Below are 23197 nucleotides of genomic sequence, written 5' to 3'. Positions count from 1 at the left end.
GAGGAGTCTGGGACTGCTACCCAGGATCTCATGTCCCTAAAACAAGGACAGAAGAGATGAGGAGATGCCTGGGATTAGCCCTGGGTGGATCCTGGAGGTGACAGCTTTCCTCGAAAGATAAAATTTCAGCTGGCTTCCTTGGAGGAGTCTAAGACTGCTACCTGGGATCTCACTTCCCTGAAGCAGGGTCTAAGGACAGTCTGGGACATGTCTGGGAAGAATCCTTGGCAGATTCCAGAGAAGAGAGCATCCTTTCATGTAGAGAAAAACTCTTGTGTATCATCCTTGGAGGAGTCTGGCTGTGTTACCTGCGATTTCAGTTCCCCGAAGCAGAGTCAGAAGATACCTGTGGTATTCTCTCTGATAACCTCTAGTTGTTATTCTCTAGTGCCATCTATTGCTAGAAAAGCAGAACTAAAATGATTATTTTTGTTATGTGTATGTCTAAATTGAGCAGAAAATTAAGGGTACCTGTTTATCTTATTCCAAAGTCATTTTAGCTATGTGGATTTAAGTCTGAACTTGTTTTTATGGATATGAAATGGACTAGAACTGAAAAAAAAATAATTTATCACACAGCAGCATCAGAGAGGGTGTGGTATGTTTCTGTTTCAGAAAGCTTGCAACTATTGGCATGTGGTTAAATGTCAGTGACTGTATTTTGGCTAAATTTATTAATCCTGATTATCACACACACACACCCTTCTATTTATGACACTAATGTTCATGCAATGCACCAGAAGATTGATCCTAATAATCCTAAAATTGCTTTAGATTCATCAAAACACTGAAAACTAGCTTTTTGTAGTGCTTGAGCTTTATGTTAAATGTTAACATGCATCCAAAATTTGTATGAAAAGTAATTTGTTAATGATGAAAATCCTTTGAAGACAAAGACTTAATCCGGATGTGGAGCATCTTAATACTTAGCACCCTTTATCAGGTCTTTCATTTAGCAAGCATGATACCTGATTTCTCCACCTGCCCCTTGAAGGATAATTGTTTTATTATAGTTATGTATTAGTCTAACTAATGCTAATGGTAAGAATAATGAAAGATTTATAGGAGTAGCCTGAGATCAGTTAATCATTGTTAATTGTGGTTTTCAGCATTACAGATCCTTCTTACTACCTCAGTGCTGTTGTTCATCTCTACCAGAGGAACACCCTATCCTAAAAAAATGCAAATTTTTCACTTGTAATATATAAGGGAAAGAAAACACGTCTCCTCTGTGTTGTTTTACTCATGAAGCATCTAGATGGCAAGGTAAGAGCAGGAAAAGATGGAGCAGCTTGGGAGTAATTTGCCCTTCCTCAGGTCCAGGCGGATATCTCTCTGGAGTTTACTGCTGCTTCACAAAACTAAATTTTTTTGGCTGAAGCTGTCCTCTGTCCTCAAAGACAAACAAGTCTCCTATTACCCCTGATGAGCTTCTGAAGAATTAGATTTCTTCAAAATCTCAGGGAATCAGGAAGCATCTCTCGAATATATAGGCATCTGTAGATTGAGAGAAGTTTCAGCAAGAGAAATAAAGGATGACCGACTCATCTCCTGACTGGAGAAATGATGCTGAGATGACTTCATCATCCTAGGTTAATTCAGGGCTGAAATCTAATTTAACCAAATGGCAAGTATTTATTGATTAAAAAAAAAAAAAAAAAAAATCCCTTCAAGTGATATCTAACTTCCTTTTATACTGGTTGCATCTTGGGCCAGAATTTTGAGGTCACACTTTCTTTGTCCCTTTCTCCACTGATCCGGGATATACTTTTTATTCCAAAACCTGTTTTAACATTTTTTTTCCCCTGTATATTTGTGGTTAACCCCTCTGTCTTTCTCATTCTGAGTGCTGTGACAGCCAAAAGCAGCATAAACCCCTTAGCAAGTACATTTTGCAATATGAGGAACAGGAAGGATGTAGCTGCCTACTGGTTTATTTAATGGATGGATTTTATATGCTCTCTTTTCTTGAATCTCCATTCTGAAACTCTCCTTATGTCTCTGTTCCTATCTATTTAATCTTCTATTTTGTGTTTGTAGCTACCTGCTCTCTTGTTGTTCCTTAGCACTGGCCCACCTATTTTGCAGTTGTCATCTATCTACAGAATTAGAGCATCTGAGCAAAGCCAACAAAGTTTCAATACTTGGTGCAAAGTTTAGGCCCCATTTATAATTTTCCCTGCAGATCCTGTGATGTGAAAATTAAAATAATTTTCAACAATTAAATTATTTGCCTTTATAGGAGTCTGTGTACCCTCTTCTAACGAAGTTTCAGGTTTTAAAAAATGTTATGTATAAAATGTATGAGCAGAGGCATCTGGCATCGTGGCCAGCAGAGGGCACTTCAGCTTGAAAATGAGAATAGTGCTGAAAGCTATGGTATAAATATCTTTAAATGTGCTATCTTTGTTTAAAAATTGAATATTTTTAAAAGAATATCAATGAGAATCATGAAAGGGGTCTTTGCATTGTGATTGGTACTTTGTTGACACAGTATTCTACAAACAATCTGTGGCCAAACACCAGTGTACCGTGTAAGAATCTGGGAACTGAAGGAGAAAAAAACTCTCTGCATAGTGTCAGGTGTCACTTTACCAAAAGAAATTATTTCTTGTGACCTTGTATCATTTAAAATTTAACATAATAGCATAAGTTAAAGCCATCTATTAAAAACATTTTTTCCCAGAATGGATGCTTCTGATTTCTGTTTGTTGCATTTTTTTAATTTATTCTAATTAAAAAGGAAATGAACAACCTATAAATTATTTTTTTATAATGATGGTGTAAATGACAACACCAAATAGTAATTTATTTGCCCTTTCAATTCACTGCTGACATTGTTATCTTGTAATGCAATACTAACATAATTCTATCTGCCATTAATGCAGGTAACAGTATATGCCTTTATTAAGATAAGAGGGGCTTCATGTTCTTCTATTTGCCCTGGTCTAAAATCAGAAGTTACTGCCTTGAATTAAAAAGATTTATTCTTGTGTAAGAACATAATAGTGTAAATTAGGAAAGTCAAGACTCACATGTGGTGATGTACCAAATTCTATTACAGGACATTTAAATTCTGCCCTCCACTGAACAGCAGGGTACCATTTTAATCCTTCCTGTTGAATGCAGAATCACTTTTCCAATTGAGCCTGAGCAGAGTGCTCTCAGTATTGGCTGCTCCTCTGTTACTCCACCTACAGAATATATTAAGGCATCTGTTCACACTTGTAAGGCAAACAACAAAGAAACCAAAATACTTTCCTGCAAACAAATTGGCCTATGATTAGTGGAACTAATGAAGCTTCACTACCTGCAGATTCCTGTCCTTCATCCCTGGTCCCCTCAGGAACCCTCCTTACCAGAAGAATTACCAGTTTCTCTCTGCTGGTATTCCCTATGCTCATCCCCTTGTCCTTTTTCCCCTACAGTAATGCTAGCTCCTGTTTTCCTCCATCCTTTGAACCTTCCTTCAATACCTTCCACAAGTTCCTCCTGCCCCCGTAACCCTCAGCAGCACTTCTGCCTGGCCCTGGGTGACTCAGTGGCTGAGTGGCAGGTGGCCAGGTGGCAAAGAGTTATTAGCCTGAGATTTCTCTTCTCAGGGGTGATGCTAGTTCCAGTCTCTTGGTTTACTATCTGACTCTGAGACTTTCTCAGCGCTCAGGGGAATTTAGTACCTTCAAGACAACTGCCTTCTGTTAAATTTCATAGAAATGGATCAACAGATATTAAAGTGTGTCTTTATTCTCTCCTCCTCGTTCCAGTGATTGGTCTTTGTTAGACTAGATTCTAGTTGGTTTTGCTAAAATGCTGATCTTCCTCCTACCTTGCTTTCTCTTGTTTCGCAAATCCAGTGCCGTGGTTAACACTCTTGTAATTATATTATTAACCAAACAGAAAGCCAGCATAGAGCAGGAAAGGCTCTTAGTATTTTGAAGGGCATGTATGCAACTTCCATTAATGAACTTCTAGATCTTGCACTTGAGGACACTGTGCAATGTTTGCCTTTAAACATAGCAAAAAAAGCAAAGAAGAAGAATACTGAAAATCTTTAGCTTTTAATACTCAAAAATCCTATCCAAGTGGTTTTTTGCTCACTTAGATGCTGCCCTGTATTAGTTATCTGAAAGCTAGTACTCTCAATTGAAGCCTTCAAGCTCATTTGTTGCACTGAGTCTTTTCTGTGTTTTGTAAAAATGAAATCATTGACAGTATTTTTCATCAATATGTATTTAATGGAAGTGTCTGCAAGTTTTCAATTTTGCTCAGTGCAGACACTGGTAACAGAAGTAGCTGGGAGTAGAAGAATTACACTGTGCTTGGCAAGATGGCTTTTTGCTTAGCCTCACAACACCCAGTGAATAGAAAGTTGTTTTCTCTACACGTTACTTTCCCGAATGTGTATTTAAAAAAAAACCCCAAAAGCCAAAAAATCCTCTGTCATTTTTTTCTCAGTAAATAATTTTTTTTTTAAATATATAATTTTAGATTGCAATTGTTGCCATATAAATATATTGAGCAGAGACTTTTTGCAAAGAAATGAACTGCAGTCAATGAATCCTATGATGGCAAAGAATATATACATGGCTCTTTAGGGACTAATGGACAAATTAAATTATTTTTGTTAATGAGGGACTACTGCTAAGCCATAAGCATTTATAGATACATGTTTTATTGATGTGTTGTATCAAGGTCCTAGCTTAAGCCCTAAACTAAGGAGCTGACCGGTATTGTGAAAGACAATGAGTAGATATAATGAACAGAACCTCCATAAGAGAAGGAAATCTTTCTTTAAACTGCAATTTGTAAAACTGTAAATTGACTTCAATCTTATGATAAATAGAACCCTTACCTGAAAGGCAACTTGCTTCTTAATTCTCTGAATACTTGGTACTGCTGACTTTGTTTTGGAAGCAACATCCAATACATATGCCAGATTTCTTTATCATTGTTTTGTTGTTTGGAGTTTTTTTAATGAACTGTGAAGGCTCTTGCCTTTTCCACTTTCATAGCTGAGAAATGCTAGGAGTTGTAAAAATGTAATATTTAAGTATTTTATGATTTCTAAATACTGTACTTTCATTTATGTACCTCATTCTACAAAGGTAATTAGGGGAAAAAAACCCAGACAAACAAGAAAAAGATGTATTAATTTCTCTAAACTGTTTAATGAGGCCTAATAAAAATCTGCATTTCAAATCACGTTATGATTGTTGTACGCCTGCTGCATTTAAGGTGACAAATTAATTTGGTAAGAGATGAATCCCCTTGCATTCCAGTCAGTCCCCAGAGATTAGAGGGGCTAGGGGTGGCTGGACTTCTGTCTTAATAGGTAGGTATGCCAATTATTGCCATAACTATAGGCCTGACATCAGATGCATGAACAGCCCTTGTGCTGTAGGTCCGGTTGCATTCAAGAGAAGCAGTCAGGTTCACAAATAGCACAGTTTATTCTTGTGCAACATCTACAGATTCTCTGAGATTGCCTAAGATAAATGCACAAACTGCAGGTTGGCTATATAGCACTACACACAAAAAATGATTGCAATCACACACAATTCCTGGGTAATCACTCGATGTAGCCAAGGGCTCAAATCTTACCAACAGGTGTCCCTTCTGGGGTGAAGGTACAAGGAGCAAAAACCCATCGATATGTCCCTCTGATATGGTGTCAGATCTTCATCCCTCCGAGTTAGATACAAACTCGGGGTAGTGTTTATCTAAGTGTGTATGTGTGAGTGGGTGGGACTGTGGTCAAGCCATTGTTTCTTGAGTAACAACACTGCACACTTCTAGGTGCAAGGTGTGTGCAGTTTTTGTGGGAAAAGAAGAATGAGTGATAATGTCTGCAGGGTTGTTCAAAACAGTCCTTGAGAGAATAGGAAGAGCAGGAGATAAATCTGCATGGTTGTGCCAAATATTCCTCAAGAAAAGTGGAAGAACAGGACTGTGCAGCTCCACCTCACTTCGCATTCCTCCTTGATGTCACAGCAACACAAATCACTGGATCTTCATCTTGTCCTGTGTTTGTTCTGGGCACCATGTGTTAAGGAAATGTGCATTTTGCAGGTTTTTTGCTGTTTTGCTTTTCCCACACTTCCAACAATGCCCTAATTTTAAATGGCCGTTCTGGCTTGCCACTCAGTTAGCCTTTTACTTTGTGTCGCAAATTAACAAACCATGTGGTTTTATATCATTGTTTCATTAGGGCAGTGGTATACTTAGAGACAGGAAAATTTCATTACAGTAGTTTTGTTTGAAGGCAACTCACATTTGTGGGGGGAAATAAAGACAGTTTCAAGCCATATTTAGGCATTTTAATTATGGATAAATATAAAGTAGTCAAAAACTGCCTTCTAGTTTTCCACACTTCCTAACAACACAGTTCAGTGCAAAATGCAGTTTATGCTCATTAGCATCAATGTACCAGCATCCAGGTTCTACTTTGCTCTTCAGCAGCTGTTGTTGATAATGCATGACTAATACTGTATACAATAGAGTATTGAAACAGTGAAACAGTTCTTGAAAACGTATGGTGTTTATGACACTTTTTTAAACACTGTCTGCTATCAGTAACTGAAAAAAGAGAATCTACTAAAATAATGAAATGACATTTTTTTTTTTTTTTTTTTTTTTTTTTCCCCTGTGGCTTGTTTCTGTGTCTCTATCTTGAATTCAAGAGGACTTTCTTCGAGAGAATGGACATGTGAACAATCTTGCGTGAGAACAAGAGTGACAAGAGCCTCAGCCTGAGCAAGAATGCGATAAGGATGTGAGCCTGAACGAGGGGGAAGAAACTCGACGAGACAAAAAACCCCTGGAAGGGGCTGGGATGGAAGAGGAAGTTACACAAGGCAGGAAGCCTGGCACGGCTGATGTGGCACCTTTTATCCAGTCATAAGGAGGTTTAAAGCGCGGGCTAACTTAACTGTCCAATCTTGAGGACTTGCACTGCATGTTACTCACGTGTGCGGGAGAACATTATAAAAGGGCTTTCTTAGTTGTAATAAACGGGCATTGCTTGATCACATTGGTCGTGTACATGCTCAGATCTCCAACAGAAGAGGGGTTGCGGTAACCCCAGATCTGTGTGCTGAGGCTCAAGTGATGCGGGAGAGGATGTCCCATTGTGACTCAAAAGATATGGCTTGACTATAGCCCCACCCACTCACACATACACTATATAGGAATAGGATTAGCATCGTATTATCATCCCTCTAAATTAGGTAAAAATTTGGGGTAGTATTTATCCTAGTTTGTATGTGTGAGTGGGTGGGGCTGTAGTCAAGCCATATCTTTTGAGTAACAACACAGCACATTCTTTGGTGCCAGGGGTACAGCTGTTTTTCTGTGGAGGAAAAAGGGAGGATAAGAAACAAGGTCAGCTTAATGCAAGGTGTGCAAACTGGTTTTGTGAGAAAAGAAAGGGAGGATGGGGAACAAGGCCAGGAGGCTATTGCAAAGAGCAGGAGTCCTCAGTGCTACTCCATCCTAGGTGCATAATCTGTCATTTGGACTTGTTGAAGTTCATGCTATTGATGACTGCCCAATGCTCCAATCTATCTATATCCCTCTGCAAGGTCTCTTGTTCCTTGTGAGAGTCAGCACCTCTCTTTTACAAGGTTTCCATTGAATTTTTCACATTCATGTGGGCAAATGGGTTGCTATAGAATGGAGTACCTCAGCGGTCTGATTTTATTCCCATTAAAAATAAACTCAACAATCAATTTTCTGGTTTAAAGCAGTGGATCAATCCAATCCTTTTATAAAGGAATCTCATATATATAAAGTGAAAGGGATCTTTAGACATGGAGTGCAACCTCATGCAGAACTCTGGTTCTATTATTTTATTGAGGATCTAACAGATTTACCATTTGTTGTTAATAAAGTGGGGAGAAGGGATTGTGGAGAACACCAGAAGAAGAAGAGATAAGAGAGAAGGAGTCACTAAACATGTAAGTGTAACCACTGCAAACATAAATTCAAGAACAAACTTCATCTGTTTGTCACAGAGCGCAGATGGAGCCATGGGGTAACATTCCCCAACATAGTGCTGCCCAGACACTCATGGCCACAGGATTTCTTAAAACAAGCCCATTTATTGGATATTTAGATGCAGAGGCTATATACAGATGAAGAGACTGTGTGGAAAGAGGGGACCTGGCTTGTGTTCAGCTTGTCATGGAGCAGAAGAAGGAAGCACAGCACATTCTCCAGCAGAGAGAGATCTCCCCAGGGATGCAGAAGTGCCTCAGTGGCGTAAACCCCAAGGTGTCCAGCTCTGGTGGAAGATGTGCCTGAGGGGTGGTCTCAGGGTGATGTTGTTCTTGGGGGTGCTCAGGTACTCGTAGGTGCTGTCCCATCCCTAGGCTGGATGCAGCCCCATCAGAAAGTTCTTGGGAAGGGCTTGGCAGATGCAGCAGAGGTCCCCACCTTATCTAGAAGCTTTTCTTGACCCAAGGTGTCACAGGGGTCTGCTTTGCCCTCCCAGTCATTTTCCTCTCTCTCCTCCTCAGCATTACTGGAGCTTCCCCGCTGGCTGCTGCTGTCAGAGTCAGCGCTCCTCTGCCTGGGCAGCCAGTAGAGACCAAAGAGCATGAGCAGGGTTTTGACAGAGGCCCAAAACCACCAGTGTTGGCAAGCAGTGAGCACACCTTCCAGAGTGAGGCTGTGCAGCTCCTGGCTCCTCTGCTCCATCCCCTCCAGCAGCCAAGTCATCTCCCGCTTCTGCTGCTCCTCATTCTGCTGCAGGAGGTCTTGTGTGGCTGTGTCTTATCTGGTCATCCACTCTCAGTGCGTATTGCACAATGGTCAGCACCATCAGGATGTGGGTGATGCCCACAGCCATGGTCTGGATGAGGAGAGAGAGAAGGTGTTACTGATTTTATTAACAACTGAAATTAAATTGTGTTTGATTTTAATATAAGTATAGAATTAAGAGATATTTTAGTAAAAATCAGTTTACATTTATTGTATTTTGAATCTAGCAACCGACTGCTACTCTAAAATCCCCTGTACAGCCCCATACCAAGGATAAAGGGATTGGTCATAATTGTTTAATGGGAACAGTTAGAACCTAGGTAACAAAAAACGAGGTAATTTGTAAACTGATTTATAATACATAGGACTAGAAGAATGCAAGTAGCTGTCAAGGTCCAGGATTAATGGGAACTGAGGGAAGTAACCGTAACAGCTTGCAGGTACCTGCCAAGAAAACTGTGTCTTTAAGCAAAAGGTAATTCCGGCAGGGGGAGATCGCGACCACCGACCCATGGACCACCTACTCACATTATACCCCAGACCCATTTCTAGACATTTCTAACCTTTACTGCGCAGATTCGGAAATAGGAGGAGAATATGTTAATGATTTCTTGGAAGTTGTGTGTTTATGTATGAATACTTAATGAATATGTATGGGTACGTTCTATATAAGGTGTGTGATTCTGGTGCTCGGCACGTGTTGTTGGTGAGAGCACACGTGTACACGTCCGGCTGTCAATAAAGAAGTGTCTGCTTATCTGCATCACATTGGTGTCAATAAGTTATTTTTATCCCGGATTTCGGGGACAAAGGGGCTCAGTGGCGCTGGGTGGGAGAGAGATGGTGGCTGAGGCAGCAGGGCAGAATATGCAGGGGACTGGGAACGGGTGGTAGAGGGGGTGAAAGGATTTGGAGACAATAAGGGGAAGGGTGGTGAGTGCTGCAGGGATGGGGACATATCCCCACAGCCCCTGGGCACTAGCTGTGGCTGACAGCCCTGGCACCCCTGAGCCCAGCCCTGAGGGCGGTGCCTGCCCTGCCCCAGGTGCTCCCTGCAGCAGCTGCGCCCTCGCCCCAGCTGTAGAAACACCCTCAGGGGCCAGAGCTTCTGCCCCAGCTCTTATCTGGCCCAGGTCTTCCCCCGCAGGCCTCACTCACTGCTGACCTGAGCCGTACTGCAGCACGGTGCTGCTGGCTGGCATCCTTGGTGACATCCCTTGGTTACTTCTCCTCTGTGATGTCACAGGCACCAGAGCCCCATGGGGACACCCGCCCCTTGGGCCACGGCCACTGCCTCTGGCTCTGCAGGCCCTGCAGTGTGCAAAGCACAACCCCTCTGGCAGGACAGGGCTTCAGGGCCTGTAAACCTCCCCAGATAGAGCAGTGGGGCAGCACGAGGGCATTCCTGGCTTGAACAGGGAGCTCCTCGTCCCCAGCTGAGCCCTGGGGTCAGGCTCCCAGCTTCCCCCATGGCACCAGCAGCAGCAGCAGTAGCAGCAGGGAGGAGCCTTTGGGGAGAAGTGGTTTCCCATGCTGTCACACAGGTGCGTGTATGTGGTGGTCCCCTGGGGGGACCAGAGACCACGCTGATGTTGTCCTTCCCCCACCCTCAAACTAGGCAAGGCTGGAAGTGAGGCACAAACCCTGGGGTTGAGATAAGGAAAGATTTAATACACAGTGTAACAAATAATAAACTGAACAATAGCAATAACAACAACAATAAACAATAATAATAGTAAACAAGACAAAAGATATACAGAGAAATACCGCAGGGGACACAGCCTGCCTGCCACACGTGCTTCCCCAGACAAAAGCCACAGGAAACTGTTCCCACGCTTGACGCATGGACCTGATGTCAGCACGGTATGAATAACCCGACTAGAGCCCTCTCCCCACTGCTAGGGAAACAACCCTATCCTAGCTGAACCAGGACAATGTAGCAGACACACCCACACTTCTGCCATTCCAGCCTGTGTTGGATTGTTACACCCCTGCATTGCACCCAGAGACTTCTGACTGCCCAGCCTGTCAGGAAATCAGATACTCCCTGATCAGAAGAGTGACAGAGGCATAAAATCTTTTCCCCACAGCAGCAGCTTCCCTTTTTAACATTGTTTAGGCAGGGATAAACTAGCATGAAATGAATGAATAATTAATTAATTAATTACAGAAATGTTCATTATCTTAGAGCATGGGAAGGGCTTCTCAATTATTTTTTCATCTACAGAAAAATTCTCCCAATAGAACACTTGAATTTCAAAAAAGTATTTTATTATAAAGGTATTTCTGTCTTCTCTAACAATTTTTAAGTCTTTATACAGGCAATCTCTGGGTTTGGAAAGGGATCCCTAGATGAACTTGGGATGCTAGCACTCATATTAACTATCCTTCATCATCCCAATTGGACTTTGTTAAGGTGCCGGCGCAGCGTTACCTCCTATGCATCCCCCTTTGTGACGGGCACGTGGCACGCAGGAGATGGTTCTGCCCATGCAGGCAGGTTGCCCGCTTGGGCAGCACTCAGAGGTCAGCATCAGTGGCTGAGCTGAAGGGCTGGTGTTGACAAAGAAGGACACTTGGAAATTCATTCTCAATCCCTTATTAAAGTGATGTGGTTAAAAAGGGTTTGAGGCCCTGATTGGACAGTCTCATAGAAAATTGTAATAACCTCGATTTGGCTTGATTCACTTTGGAAGTGATTTCAACTCATGGAATTAAAACCCATTCAATTTCCATTAGAGCTTTCACAGGGGGATTTTTTTCCAGTTTAACTAAAGCATGTTATTTACTCAGTGTGTTAACAGTGGGGCAGGTGAGATTGGGAGAGTCATCAGGAGAAGGGGGAGAAAGCAGCACCCAGAGACGGGGTCAGGGAAATAGGAATTTATTTCCTTTTTCTTCAGCAAACACCTGTTGCAGCCCTGCTAGTGCTGTCGGCGGGGCGGCCTCTTGCAGGGCTGGGGAGAGTCCTGAGGGCTGGGGGCCCTCCTCTTCTGGGGGCGACGGGACCCCCCAGTTGAGCAGTTCCTGTCCCTGCCAGGAATGGAGGGGCTGCGACTGCAGCCCTGGGCAGAAGGACCTGCCACCACCGCCGGCCCCAGCTCCTCCTGGGGCTGCTCCTGCTCTTCCAGGATGGGCACAGATGGGGGGTGGCTGGGACCCCCACGGAGGGCAGCCTCTGAAGTGCTGGCTTCCTCGTCCCTGTTGGAGCTTTCAGGCTGCTGCAGGGAGGCTGGGCTGGAGTCAGCAGACCCCTCCTGGGGGTGATCCCTCCTAGCAGCATAGGAGAGCAGCAGCCTCCAGGCCTCATGGCTGCACCAGCGCACGATGACATTGATGAGGCCATGGACCAGCGGTACTGTGTGTTCCCGGAGGATTGGCTGCAGTAGCTGGATGATGAGCTCCTCATCTGGACCACAGATAGACAGGGTATGCAGGATCAGCTTTTCTGCTGTCATTGCCAGCCACCACTGTTCCTCATGGATTGCCTCCAGCTGCCGGCGCAGCCAGGGCAGTACAGGATAAAGAAGATGATAGTTTTCCTGGAAAAGCAATGCCCAGACCTCGGGCAGGAGGCCACCCGTGGTAGCCGTCTCATCTGTTCCCACAGCCCTCTCTTCTTCCAGGAACAGCCTTCTCGGCGGAGAGGATGGAAGGGATGCAACAGGGCGACGGGGGCTGCCATTGGCCCCGTGGCTGGGTGCTCTGCTGGCCTGGCTGCTGGCCACTGATGGCTGTGCAGGGGGTGGGATGATGTGCTCTAGGTAGTCATCTCTTCCCCTCACAGAAAACCTAACCTTCTTCATCAGGCCTCTGCAGAGTGGGCAGTTCAATGTCCTTTTTGCCCACCGCAGGATGCAGCCCAGGCAGAACTGGTGTTGGCATGGCTGCACAAAGGCAACGCTCTTCAGAGCATCATGGCAGATGGGGCAGATCGACTCATGCTTAGTGGCCATGGTTGTGCTCCACGGCAGGCTGAGGAGAGCTGAGGATGAGGAGCTGCTCCTTCTCGCTGGTGTCACATGCTGCAAAATGCAGAGGCCCTGGTCACCTGCTGTCCCGGGGAGAAGAGGGGAAGGGAAGGGAGGAAGAAATGCCCAAGCCCCCCACAAAGGACACCCTCTGGCTCCCCAAGACCCTTCACCCACCCCAGGGGGATGCTTCCCGCACAGCTCACCTCCACTGACACAAGCAGCCGATAGTGCCCAGCTGCCTGACCCAGGCAGGGACAGGGAAACCCAGGGGATAGCTCCGGGATGGGCACAGAGAAGTGCTGGCAGCAGCCCCTGCAGCACCACCCGGCAACGGGAGCAGCCTCGCTCCACCCTCCAGACCTCGCAGGCACACTCGGCAGGAGTCCAGGCACGAGCCAGACTGGGCTGGGCCCTGCCAGCACCCGAATATAAGCAGTGAGGGGTGTGAGGTCACAGTCCATTGCTTGCTGACATCACAGTCCAATGCTTTGTGACATCGGCCTCCACCACGTGGTGATGTCACAATGTTGACGTTTCCATGTCACGCCAGGTTGGTCACTGCAACGCATGCCCATGACTCTGTGTCTCGTCCCCACTCCCAAAACCTTGCAGAGGTCTCTTGTGAGGGTGGCGTGGTGGGACCAGGCAGCGTGGCCTGCCCACGGCTGCATGATGCCTCCTCCTGATGACTGCCCTTCCTTGGGCAATGCTGGGATTTGGAGGGAGGACCCGGGTGGTCAGTGGCCAGCCCAGGGTCAGAGTCATTATTCCAAGCACTTCTTTTTTTTTTTAGAAGAGCATTATCTGTTGTTTGGGCTGTGTGAGAGTGAACGGTGCTGTGTGAATCAGCCACATGGGTCTGTCCATTAAAATTTCCCAAGGTGGCAGCTCATGTTTTCTATTCACAATGCTTCTCATCTACATTAATGGGAGAGACAACACTTCCAGACATCTCAAGCCAGTCTCTGCACTATTTTTTTTTGTTGGTTTGTTTTTAAAATCAGAGTTTTTCCCTCTCTACAGCCCCACTGGACTGGGGGTGTTAGACACAAGGACACTTCAGTTTTAGTTGGAGGGCTGCACAATTTTTCTGTATTACTTGCCCAGTAAAATGGCTTCCCTTGGTACTATCTAGTGGTAGGGGAAGGAGTTCTCTCTGCAATTTGTTTTTGCAACAGTTCTTTCATCTGCATGTTTACAAGAACAGGCTTGTGTCCTGAGAACATCTCTCAATTGACAAGGACTTACACAGAATTACAGCATCTAGGCCTCTGAATAAAGTACAGCTGAAAATGTACCAATGGTCCCCATGGCTCTGGGTGTGCAGCTATAATTGTCTTCTCCCTCTGTCTTATATCATTTTGTTGAAAAGTTGTCCTAACCATAGGAAGACTTAAGAATTGGAAGGGTGTTGTGCTAGCAAGCTTCAGGTGTTTACACTTTCACTGATGAACAAATAAAAGCCCCTTCCTGATCGTTCAAGCTACACAATGATTTGAATCAATAAAAATGTGTATAAATCATACAGATCCAAAATTTATGTGGGCTGTTTAAAAAGTAAAATAAATCCTCTTTGATGTTTTTTTAATTTCTTTTTCCAGTATTAGATTTATCTTCAGATATACCAACATGGACAAACCCATCAAAGACATGGAGCAAACCCATCCTGTCATGAGCTGCAGTCATCCCCCCTGTGCCAGTGTGGGCCACTGAGACACCTGAGCAAGGACAGGTCTATCTGCTTTTCTACTCCCAAAGCCGATTTGCCTGCAGCTTGCAGGGAGCTGTAGATCACACCAGCCAGGCTCTCCTTGTGTTGCTGTAGTACAATTAGTGGGAAGTGATCAAGTGAACTATGGCTCGAAACCAGGGAGGGAGAGAAGGGGCCTTTTTAAGAAATAGGAGAGTTTCCCTACCTCTGTTTTACCATCTTCTCAAGAATATCTCCTAGGGAGAAATCCCTGGGCACATCACAGGAGTTTGAACAACTCCACCTTCAGCCTTAAATACCTGATCTCAGTCTGATGGAGCAGGTGGTTTAGTTTGTATTCAGCATGAGCTCAAACTTCTAAAGCAAAGCTCCTGCTGCGGGGGCAGATCTGAACGTTTTCTCAGCTTCTCAGGTCTCTCCCTGCAGTGATCCCCTTCAGTGCCAAGGATGGCACCAAAACTGTCACCTGGCCCATCCCTGTGCCCTGATTGTTGTCATTATTAGGGACGGATCTTTTAAGGATCCCTAGAAGGGTTCTGTTCCCTTAGGGGAGAAAAATGTTGGAAAAAAAAAGAGTCATCTGTCTCCTTGTATTGGGGACATATCTGAGCATTCTTGGAGACAATCTTGAAGATGCTTGTGCCACTGGCAGTTGGACTGACTGACCCTGGGTTGTCTTGTCCAGCCCCACCTCTTGTTTACAAGCAGGATGGGATGCACTTGTCTAAGATGTGCATTTCCATGAGGTACATTATATACAGAGCCCTGTCATACTTGGTTCTACTACTTGTCTCTGTCAGCTTTAAATCTCTGTAAGAAAGATGAGGCCACTCATTTGCAGTCATGCATTTCCCTCTCCTATCTGATTATTCACAAATTTGGAAATTCAGTTTGTACAATGGGCTCTTGGAAATTCAGGAGTTGTACAGCAAGGGGAGCTTCCTTTCTCTTGCAACTTCTGCCTTAGAAAGAAATGCTCTTGCATTTCAAAATAGAAACATGATATTTGAAAAGCACTGAAAAATAATGGTTTTCATGAAAGTATGTGACGTGTCAGTCAAAACATTGAAATTTAGTTTCTGTTATAAACTGTTATTCTTTACAACACACTGGAACAGAATACTTGGAAAGATTTCTAAAACAAGGTATCAAAATGAAGTTTTATCTTGCTAGAATTTCCTTTTGGAAAACACCTTCCTACATATTACTGTACTTACACATAGGATAACCAAAACACAAAAGCTCCCCTTAGTTAAACTGTAAAATCCCAAGAGCTGAAAGTTGAGTCTGTAGACAGCCAAAAGTCCTACACTCATTGCAGTCAATGGAAGAGGAAAACACTTGAGTGAACTGAAAGTTCACAGCACTCTGTTGAGTTGGTCCTGGGATATCTGTTTCCTGTCCAAATTAAAGGCCTGTCATAAAATACAAGCTGCCAAGTCTCAGTGAATGTTCCCCAGGCAGCAGACAACAGGAAATCCCTCAGCAGATCTGAAGCAAAGGTCTGTCAGAGAAGATAAAGGGGAAACAAGGGAACTCAAAGACTCAGAGCCATCACACCCCCAAAATTGAAACACTTGGGTACCTGTTTGATGCTGTGCTGGAAATAGCAGCCTCATCACAGGTCTGCATGCAGATTTGCTCTTCTGTGCTTGCTTTGAGGGGAGTTTCGGGGCTGTCCTCAGAATTGTTTTTGGGTGAAACCAAAGAAACTCTATAGCAGGTGCTGTTCATTGTCTCTAACTCCCACAAGAGTAAGGCAATGCTGAGAAAAGTGTTGGATCTCAGGATACACCAAAAAGATCTTATAGTTAAAAGATGGTTTTCTTGCGATGTAGCAAGTCTGCAGGTTGATGTAAAGGTATTAAACACCCAGACTTGGAACAAAGATGATGGTATCAGATGGGAAAAGGAAACAGCTGCATTTGAACAGATATTTAATTTCCACATGGCAAACAGTAGCTCCTTTGATGTGGTTTTGAAGCAAAGAAGGTTCTTTTTCCCTTTTTACAGAAGAGGGAGTGGACCAGACGAGGGCATATCCTTCTGTCTGAAGTCCCTCCATGAGCTTGGGGAAGGGATTCCAAGGCAATACCTGTGTCGGGCTGTGGAGCAAGGCTGTCTCAACTTCACCTCAGCTTCCAGATCTCGGGACAGCACTGCAACCCTCCTACCCACTTGTGAAACCTAATCCTCAAAGTTGTTTAAACTTTCAGCCCACACAGGCCTACCATGGCTGGTATTAAATCTCCTTGAAGTGTGCTTTGACACCTTTGGCTTCCGGTTAGGCTGTAACCACAGTTTGTATAGCTGAAGATGCATTTAGACAGTACTGCAACGACACACAGTTTCTGAAGTCATCTGCTCCTTTTCTACTTTCATTTTACATAGCACTGACCATCTGCTGACTCCACAGCATCAACCCCGTCTAGCATGTTGCTGGTATTTTACGTTTGCTGCTTTATTTTCATCGAGACCAGCACCCCCAGAGAGGGTGAAGGCAGCCAGGATCATTGAAAACATTCCCCTGCATGAAATGAGGCTGTCAGAGGCCAGAGGAGAGGAGAGGGAAGATGCAGCAGATTACTTCCCAGTGCTTCACATGATGCTTGTGGGGAACATGGAGCATCAGGCAACTCAGAGGTGGTGGTGACTGATGAACATTCAAAACTGTCGCCCACTATCCCAAGTAGTTGTCCTACAAGCTTGAACACTGTCTACAGAACAGAAGATGGCATTGGAAAATGTGTCTGAGGACAGTGCTGCACGCCAGGGATAATCTAGAACGGTGCAGGTAGCTGATTAATTCCAGCTCTTCAAAAGCCATGGGGAGGCAGGGGGAGGGTAAAGTGTTAGGAAGTTGAATTAGAAGGTTTATTTTCACATCATTTCCATCTTTTGAATTCACTGGTAAAAGGCTGTCTGGATTTTCCTTTTACTTCTTTTCAGGAAACTGCTGTTTAGCTATGAAAGCAAGCCCAAGTATTTGCTTTCTACACATTATTGATATGGCACACAAACTGGATACAAAGAGTGATTCACTGATTTTCCTACCAACATCAAGAGACCTGCCAGAAAATAAAAATGTTACTAAATGGCTTATGCACCTAGATTTTTGAGATAACACATATTAACAGCAAACTCCTGAGGCTGGGTAGCCAGATACTTTGAGTATGTATTTTATAGACCAAAAAATAATGCTTAGTGTGCTCTGCCAGACACTCTGCATAACAACAGAATCCCACAGTTTTTATGTACCTCTGACTTCAAGCTCCACTTGTGCTCCCTTGCCCATCCCCCTCAGGACTGGTGTATATGTTGAAGTTGGCTTGCATGTTTCCAAACTCCATTGCCCTAACTCATGCCTGCCTTGTAGCTGGGCTGAGAGACTTCAGTTGAGAGATGACTGCTTTGCACTTTTCTGTCTATACACGTAGATAAAAAAAAGAAATCCAGCCTCAAAGAACCTGCAGTCTAATTGACATAAAATAAAGGACTCGGAGAAGGCACACTTGTTCCCACTGTGCAGGGAGGAAGAAAAATGCAGCATTTGAGAACTGAACTCACATAATTATTCAAGGGTTTCATTTTTCATGAATAAAAGTCAGCATCATCTTCCTCTGAAGTCTGGCAGTTATTATAAGGCCAAGTGCAGGGAGGGAAACAGGGCCTGAACAGAGACTGACCCTTGACTCCCTTTCCTCAACTGTCTTGTAGGGCAGCACATTCTTCAGAATGCACAGAAAGGGTAAATGTTGAGCACTGTGCATTCAGGCTTTGCTACAGAGAGATTTTAGCCTTTTCTTGCTCAGTCTGTTACAGCCTGTGTTGGCCAGATGATGTGGCTATGTTGCTCTTACGTTCCCCTTATTTCCAGGGAAAGAGAATGGTTTTGATCTGAGCCCTTCCACAAAGGCAGGCATTAACAAGGAGAGCCAAATCCCTCCGTGCCCTGTAAGTGATACCTCTTTTTCTTGAACAGGAAGGAATGACCCTTATGACAGACACAACAGTCTCAGAACTGTCTGACTGGATATTGGATATGGGTGTCTGAAGTCTGGTGAGGATGAATAGCAGACAGAGATAATAAAAGAAAATGTGTGAGACTCAAACCTTCCTGGGCTCTGGTAATGATACGCTCTTACACGTCACCTTGTTCTCTGGTAATGGGCTGTCTGGAATAGCAAGTAGTAAGAGAAAACCAGTCAGACTGGATGTGCACCTGAATGCCTCCAAAGAAGCAGCAGACATTTTTGGAAACCAGATGTCCTACAAACATCCATGATGAACTTCTTCATATCCTCTACCGAGATCTGTTACCCTCTTATAACCTAAGTGGAAAAATGATGTTTTTACATGTGTGTAGCGAAAGCAGATTGTCTTTAGTGTAATTCTACCAAGCAGAGATGATGGGGCAGTGAATGGGACAGTCTGTGTGGCAATTTTGTTTAGGGTGGCTGGTAGGAGCAAAAGCACAAGTAGGTATAGGCAGTGTTTAGCTTGCATGGCCAGATCTTGCCTAGACAAAGGTAAAGAGCAGTAACAGGGAACAGCAAAGATGGAGACTGCTGTGGCTGTTTGTGGTGAAGAAGGTGCAGAGCTGAAGTGATGGAAATACATAAGTTCAATTAACATAAGCTTTCCCCAAACAGCACACTGAGGCACACAAGATAGTGTTACCACTGGAGGCTGGCATTACAGGATTGTGAGATATGTTTGTCCGATTCGTGCCCATGTGAGTGATAAAATGCAACTCTCAAGTATGGAACTCTTAAATGCTTTTATACTTTTTTTTTTTAATGTAGCCACAGGTTTAAGGGAAATAAGGTGTCATGTACATAGTTCTTGTTGTTTAGACCAGTTGCTGTTGTTAAAGAAAGGAGCAAACATGGCCTCCGTCACCAAACCAGACAGCAGTATGTTTGGACTATGTTGTGATCAGCCTGTGTTATGACTGCGAAAACACCTGTGCTGAGTCATTCCCTATGCTGAGTCATTCTCCCCTCCATGATGGAAACCTGAGGAAAGTCCGGGAAACTTTACTATTAACTAGGCAGACCCCTCAGAGAGCACGCCCATCCTCATGAATATGTAAAAGAACTATACGGTTTTGGGGGGTGTGTGTCTGTCTTGGTGGAGTGGAGACTCCCAGCACACCCAGCGCTGTTTGCTTGTCTCTATTCAAACAATAAATTTGGAATTCGGTTTGAAATCTTGGTGAGTCTAAATTTATTTATAACAGGATTTACTATGCAGGATGCAAAGTGTGTGATTGCTTTACAAGGAGCAGGCTTCCTGTCAGTGGCTGTGGTGCAAGGATCTGCTGGTGCAGAGAGGATGTGTTTGTTCTCTCAGTTGGAGAGTTCTCCAAATGGCAGCAGCTGAGAGAAATGGAGAGCCCCCAGAGGAGTTGCAAGGCAGTCCCACTTCGAAAGTGGTAAAATTAAAAGCAGTAAACTGCATCAGTTGTCCGCAAATTTTGCCTTCCTCAGAGTGCCCAAGTTTCCTAGATGAGATCCATCCTACAGCCAGGATCACAGTGCACCTTGGAGACAGCAAGAAGCAGCTGGTGCTGGCAGGAAATTCTCATATTAGACTTGGGTAACTGGCCTTGCGAAAATAAAGTACAACCTGCTGCAGGGCACAAAGACAGCAGGCATCATGCAACATCTAGATGCAAGGCTCCAGGGCCAGAGCTTGTTCTTTTGGTCCATCTTCAGACCATTGATGCAGGTAAATGGAAAAGGCCATGTTTTGGCTGTCAGGCAGGTGGCTGAGGATCAAGACCTTGCATTCTTCAAAACACTCTCAATTCCACGTGTGAAGTCAGGCATACACAGCAATCCAGAGTCTTATTGCCCACATGAAAAATGAGAGAGGAAGGACTCAGATCTATGACTCAGATCTGTGAAGCACTAGGAAGCCTTCTGGGACAAGAGGAACCTGAACAAGAAGAGTGGGCTCCACTGATCATAAGGCAGGGAGGTTTCTGGCACTGAAAATTCAAAGGCTCCTGGAGGAACATTTAAAGTAAAGCTGGGGGAAATTTGCACACAGACACACAAGAGGACCCAGTTCAAACTGCTGTGATCTAAAAAGTGGGTATAGATAGGGTTCAGTGCAGCTCAGGAAATACCAGAAGGGAAATAAAAAGAACAATTGCAATGAATAAGGAAAGCAAATCAGACTGCTAGTGTCGACTGGCATAAGCAAAATTAAGTGATTCAGTAAGGGCAAAACTTACAGGTGCTGGCACACCCACGCATGAAGCCCCAAAAAGAAGTCAGGGGGGCTTAGGAGCACTCTGATACAGTGGGCATCACAAAGAGCTGGGATATGGAGGATTGATGGGATTCAATGGTACCTTGCTGCCAACTTCGTAGCAATGATGTGATAAGGTGTTCAGGGGACAGAATGGCACTTCTGCATGAAAGACTCTGAAAGCAGCAACAGCGTCAAAGCATTATGGAAAAGAAAAGCATCACAGGACATGTGGGTGGAAATCACAGACCAACAATAAAAATGTCTTTTTCAGGTTGTACCACTGAACTCCTTGATCAGGAAGACAAGAGTGATCAAGAAGTGCTAAGTAGGATTTGCCACGCTGTGAAGTGTGGACAGGTAGTAGTAGGGGGATCCCTACTACTGGATCAATGACTTCTGAAGAGTGAAGTGCAGAGAGAACATCTCTGGGTGCAATAAATGATGGCTGCCTAAGACAACTAGTCCTAGAGCCCACAGGAGAAGATTCGTACAGAATTTGGCCTGGACTGGTGAATTACTTGCAAGTAAAAGAGCTTTTTTTTACATGGGCTGTTCTCTAACAAGAACAAACGTACAACCAATTTTAACTAAGGAGCAGGGAAGGTAGACCCCCCAAAAAAGCCACATTCAGGTATTCTTGTACTCCTGCTCAAGAAAGGGGGAAAAGGGCTATGGATCAGGTAAATGCCAAACTCCTCTCCACCTCTCAGTGCAATTTGAGAAGTAGGGGGATCCCAATGAAACCACCAGGAGATCAATTTGAAACAGATAAAGAGAATATACTACTTTGCACAGAGGCTATCAGTCTTCTGGAACCTGCTATCCCAGGAGGCTGTGAAGGCAGGGAGCAGCAGCTCATGCAAAAAGGGACTAGGCAATTTCACAGGTAACAGGTCTATAAACAGATACAGAAAGGATTGGCAAGCATGTATTTATTCCTTTGCAATTTTAACAGTTATGGGTCCTGGGGAATCAAAGGGTAATGGATTGCAGATAACAAGCACGGTCACATGCTCTGCCTAAATAGCTTCCCCTTCTGCTACTGTCAGAAAGAGTACTAGGGCAGATGCAGCACTGATCTAACCTGACAGGTCTTGTTAGTTTGTGGACTAAAATCCTAACATTTTGTTGACAGAAAAGTAGGTGTCTATGTTAAAAAGTTATAATATACATCACAAAAATCAGAGCAAGGGCTTTCTTTACTATTGTACAGTTGCAGTTTTTAAATGCTTCCTCAGTTCAAGAGGGAGGAATGATAACTACACACATGATTTCTTCTGGACTGCTCTAGTATTTCAGGCTATGCACTTCCTGAAGTCAATTACTGGATCTAGGATTAGGAGGTTAGTTCAGTGTCTCTTATCTATAATGTACTTATTAATTTTCAGCTGTGATGCTGACATAGGAAATACTAGAAATTCCGCTTTACTGAGACACAGAAATTATTTATTATGGAGAACAGCTGCCAAAACAGTAATAGGATCTGGACTCCTGATAGAATTAGAGTGGTTGTTGTTGGAAGAAACCTCTGGAGCTCATCTGGTCCAATCCCCCTGCTCAAGCAGGGACACCTACAGCTGGCTGCCCATGACCATGTGCAGATGGCTTTTGAATATCTCAAAGGATGGAGAGACTCCACCAGCTCTCTGGGCAACCTGTGCCAGTCCTTGGTCTCCCTCACAGTGAAAAAGCGCTTCCCTATGTGCAGAGGGAACCTCCAGTTTGTGCCTGTTGTCCTGTCACTGGGCACCACTGAAAGTTCTTTGCACTCCCCCCATCAGATATTTATACAAATTCATCATCTCCCCCTCTGAGCCTCCTCTTCTCCAGGCTTAAGTCCCAGCTCTCTCAGTCTTTCCTCATAGGATTGATGCTCCAACCCCTCCAACATCTCAGCGGCCCTTTGTTGGACTCTCTGCAGTAATGTTCATAACAATCTTACGGAGCAGTCCATCACTGAACACCACAGTATTTGAGGTGTGATCTCACCAGTGCTGAGTAGAGAGAAAGGATCACCTCCCTCAACCTGATGGCAACACTCATCCTAATACAGTTCAGGACACTGCTGGTCCTCTTTGTGGCAATGGTGTACTACTGGCTCATGTTCAACTTGGTGTTCACAAAAACCCCAAAGCCTTCTCTGCAGAGGCCCTTTCTAGCCAGGCTGTCCCAGCATGTCTTGGTGCCTGAGGTTGTTCCTCCTCAGGTGCAAGACTTTGCACTTTCCCATATCAAACTGCTTGAAGTTCTTGTTGGCCCATTTCTCTACCCTGACACTGTCCCTCTGGATTGCAGCATAACCCTCTGGTGTACTAGACACTGGAAACCAGTTTTGTGTTATCTTTAAGCTTGCTGAGGCTATGCTCTGCTGCATCATCTAGATCATTAATGAAGATTATTGAAGCAATACTGTAAGTGGCACTGCTGCAGTGATAAGCATCAACTAGCAAACTGAAAAATATTCACTCTGGCTGCACTAATGTTATAT

The sequence above is a fragment of the Athene cunicularia genome, assembly GCF_003259725.1.
Source record: "Athene cunicularia isolate RWA chromosome Z unlocalized genomic scaffold, athCun1 chrZ_part1, whole genome shotgun sequence".
Taxonomy (NCBI): Eukaryota; Metazoa; Chordata; class Aves; order Strigiformes; family Strigidae; genus Athene; species Athene cunicularia.
This window is presented reverse-complemented; position numbering follows the sequence as displayed.